The sequence below is a fragment of the Nannospalax galili genome, unplaced genomic scaffold, assembly GCF_000622305.1.
Source record: "Nannospalax galili isolate Female #2095 unplaced genomic scaffold, S.galili_v1.0 scaffold75, whole genome shotgun sequence".
NCBI lineage: Eukaryota > Metazoa > Chordata > Mammalia > Rodentia > Spalacidae > Nannospalax > Nannospalax galili.
The window spans coordinates 2,973,782-2,978,366 of NW_008339433.1; positions in this window are offsets into that span (position 1 = coordinate 2,973,782).

The window sequence follows — 4,585 nt, forward strand, 5'->3', positions numbered from 1 at the left end:
AATACATTTTCAATGCAATTGACATTAAGATGTTTGCACATGCATTTCTAATCTCTATATATCTGATTATTACCAGTGACAGTCGGTTTATTTCTGAGCTCCTGGGCATCTGAGCATGGATATAAAGTCATCAGGTAGATTTCCAATGGTAATGTTTTTCACATCTACTAATCATTATTATTTTTATCATTCTTTTTTTAAATTTTTAATAACTACATATTTAGAAGAAGCATTTCACTACAGATTTAACATATTCAGTAACACACTCCAGAGTAAGAGTACCTCTCTTTCACAAGTGGGTGCAAGTTTCTAGGTTCACAGTTAGTACAGCTATACAATATTGAACTCAGCATAAGCCCTGAAAGACATAAAATTGAATGAGTTTTTTTACCTTTAAAATAGATCTGCATTTCATTTTAGAATATATTGTTCCTTGCAGAAAGCCTCATTGTATTTGCTACTAACACTGAGATGTTGGTGCATGCATCTCTAATCTGTATGCCTCTGATTATTACTAGTCATAATTGGTTGCACTTGGAACGTTGGCGCCTGTGTAAGTCTATGAAGTCATCGGGTAGATTTCAATGGTAACGTTTATCACCTCTATTAATTAGCATGACGTAAATTTCCATGCTTCCTCCTCAAATACAATACTTTTTTAAAAATTCATTGATTGTTTTTCTTGTGTGTATATCACATAGAACATCCCAAACCATCATATTCGACTATATACCCCCTTCACAGATGACACCCTCCCATAATCTCCCTCCCGCCACTAGAGCCGTTATACTCTGATATCCCTGCTACTATCTGCTGTGTTGTTGGCACCACAGCCAATCCCCACTACTTGCCCTTCTGGTGAATCTAGTCACCCTATTTAGAGGTCTTTGTTTTAGGAGGGTCAGCTGTTCCTCTTCTAGCAGCAATCAGTTGTCAATACTCCTTTAAATAAGATTAGGGTCCTCTCTTCATTTTCCCAGTTCTATGCTGGCTTACTGTCTGGGAGTCCCTTTCACCATCCCGGCCAACAACTCTAAAGAAGCTATCTCCTATCTGGCATTGTTGCTTGTTATGTAGCCTTTACCTATGCATATGGACTCTTGAGAAATTATATTGACCCCTTTAATCTTTGGTTATACATTCCTTTTGGATGTTTAAGGCCATACAATAGGCCCAGATAAACCAATTTATTTTTACTCTCAAGGTTGTTTGAGAGTCTGTTCCTCAGGGGTCACATGGGCTTGGGAGGAGCCCCCTGCTCTTTCTTTTACCAGTTCTGCCTATGTGAAGATAAGTCAAAAGTCCTGTTCGACCATGGCTAGCTTTGCTTGGAAGCATGGAGGAAGTGACTCCTCTTTGTTGACCCTCCCTTTTGTAAGCTGGACTCTGGTTCAAGTCCATCTGGTGGGGTCTCCTCGGCATCCTTGATCAAGAGGATAGGTGACCTTTCACCATTATAAGACCTTTTGAGAGATGCTCATAGTCCCCTGGAACTAGTTGACCTAGGACATCAGGAACAAAAACTGTCCTTTATGTCCCTCTGACCAAATTAGTATAGTCCTCAAAGTATGTCTGTTAAACATCCAAGGTTAGCTCCACCAGTCTGGTACTTTTAATTACTGTGTGTAATGTAGACAAATCTTGGGCAAAGACCAATAGTTCTCAGATAAACCTTACCTAGACATATATTTCTTGATCTACTATGTATAATTTGTCAGTAGGTTGTAGGAGTAATATGGTTTCCTCTGGTTTTCAAAACTAGCTAGGCATTATTTATCTCTCGCATTGTCTTACTCCTCCACCATAATTTTCCCACTTTAGGTGCCCCCATGTCCTCCCTTTCTCCCTTAATAATACCCTTTTCCTACAGTCCTACCTCACTTGAGCTCCTTTTCCCCTCTTATCCCCTAGGTTCCTTGTATACCCTTCGCTTCCCCCTCCCTTAAACTAACCCAATTTTTACCCATATCTCCCTTATTAAGGCATGATTCCTATCGTTCTCTTTCAGGTTCTTTCCTTTCCTGCTTCCCTGTTTCATTTCCATTATCCTGGTTACTGTAGTTATGTCTGGATACATACTCACTTATCAGGGTTGGGTTGTAAGATCCACATATGAGGGAGAACATATGTCAATTTTTTTTTTCTGAGTCTGTGTTACTTCACTTAGTACAACAGTTTCTAGTTCCATCCATTACCAGCACATTTCATGATTTCATCTTTTTATATTGCTGAGTAAAACTCCATCATATAAATGAACCACATTTTCATTATCCACTCGTCAGTTGATGGACACTTAGGTGGCTTCCATCTTGTAGCTATTGTGAAAAGAGCAGCAACAAACATGGATGTACAAGTGTCTCTGCAATAGGTTGAGTTATTTGGGTATATGCCAAGGTGTGGTATAACTGGGTCAAATGGTAGGTTCATTTGTAGTTTTTTATGAGATCTCCACACTGCTTTCCATAGGGGTTGAACCAGTTTGCAGCCCCACCAGCAGTGAATGAGTGTTCACCATTCCCTACATCCTCTCCAATGTTTGGTATCATTTATGCTCTTGATCTTAGCCAGTCTGACTGGGGTAAGATGAAATCTTAAACTGGTTTTAATTTGCATTTCCCTAATTATTAGTGATGTTGAACTTTTTTAAAGATGTTTCATAGCCATCTTTACTTCTTCTTTTGAGAACTCTCTGATCAGCTCCTTAGCCCATCTTTTAATTGTGTTGCTTCTTTTCTTGATTCTCTGCTTTTCAAGTTTGTTATATATTTTGGATATTAAACCTCTGTCAGAAGTCTTGCTGATAAAGATTTTCTCCCATTCTCTCGGTTTGCTGATCGCTTCCCTGATTGCCTCCTTTGGTGTACAGAAGCTTTTTAGTTTAGTGAGGTTTTCCCGGTTTCCTGAGCAATCGATGTCTGGTTTAGAAAATCCTTTCCTACACCTATATCTTGTAGGTTTTTCCCAATGTTTTCTTCTAACACTTTCAGAGTTTCAGGCTTTACATTGAGGTCTTGGATCCATTTGGAATTGACTTTTGTTTGGGGTGAAAGATAGGGGTTTAGTTTCATTCTTCTACAGGTGGAGATACAGTTTTGTCAGCACCACTTTCTGAACATGGTTTCTTTCCTCCAGTGAATATTCTTGGCCACTTTGTCAAATATCAGGTGGCTGAAATTGTATTTACTCATATTTTGATCTTCAATTTTGTTCCATTGGTCTATGAGTCTATTTTGTGCCAGTACCATGTTGTTTTTATGACTATAGCTCTGAAATACAGCTTAAAATCTGGTATAGTAATCCCCCCGGTATTGCTCTTAGTGCTCAAGGTGGCTTTGGCTGTACAAGGTCTTTTGTGCTTACATATGAATCTTAGGATTGTTTTTTTCCAATTCTGTGCAAAAATGTCATGGGGATTTTGATTGGAATTGCATTGAATCTATAAGTGACTTTTGGTAGGATGGTCGTTTTCACATTATTGATTCTTCCAATCCATGAGCATGGGAGGTCCTTCCATCTTATGATGTCTCCCTCAATCTCTTTCTTTAATGATTTAAAATTTTCATTGTACAGCTCTTTAAAGTCTTTGGTCAGGTATATTCCGAGATATCTTATTTTATTTATTTATTTTTTTTGCAGCTATTTTGAAGGGGAGTGTTTCCATGTGCTCTTTCTCTGATTGCTTGTTATTGGTATATAGAAAGGCTACAGACTTTTTTAGGTTAATCTTGTAACCTGCCACTTTACTGAACTTCTTAATAATTTCTGGAGTTTTCTGGTGGAATTTTCGGTGCCTCTTAGATATAATATCATATCATCTGCAAAAAGGGATATTTTGATCTCTTTTTTCCAATTATTGCTCCTTTAATTTCCTGCTCTTGTCTTATTGCTCTTGCAAGAGTTTCAAGTACTATGTTAAAGAGAAGTGTAGATAATGGACAGCCTTGTCTGGTTCCTGATTTCAATGGGAATGCTTCCAGTTTTTCTCCATTTAGAATGATGTTGGCTGTGGGTTTGTTATGTATGGCTTTGATTATGTTGAGGTTTGTTCCCTCCGGTCCAATTCTCTGCAGGACTTCTTTTTTGGTTGCATGTTTACCTGGCTTTGGTATTAGAGTGATGCTGGCTTCATAGAAGGAATTTGGAAGTTTTCCCTCCATTTCTATCTTTTTGAATAAATTAAGTAGTATTGAATGTAGATCTTCTTTAAATGTCTGATAGAATTTTGCTGTAAATCTGGTCCTGGGATTTTTTTATTCAGGAGATTTTGTATTACTGTTTCAATATCTTTTTGTGTTATGGGTCTGTTTAAGCTGTTAATCTCTTCTTGGTTGAGTTTTGGTGGTTCCCATGCCTTTAGATATGCATCCATTTCTTCTATGTTTTCAAATTTAGTAGCATATAGGTTTTTAAAGTATTCCCTTATAATGTTCTGTATCTTTCTGGTGTCTGTTGTGATGTTTCCCCTTTCATTTCTGATTTTGTTAATTTGGAGGTGCCCTTTCTTTCTTTTGGTTAACTGGGCTAGCGGTCTGTAAATCTGGTTTATCTTTTCAAAGAACCAGCTCTTGGATTCATTGATTCTTTG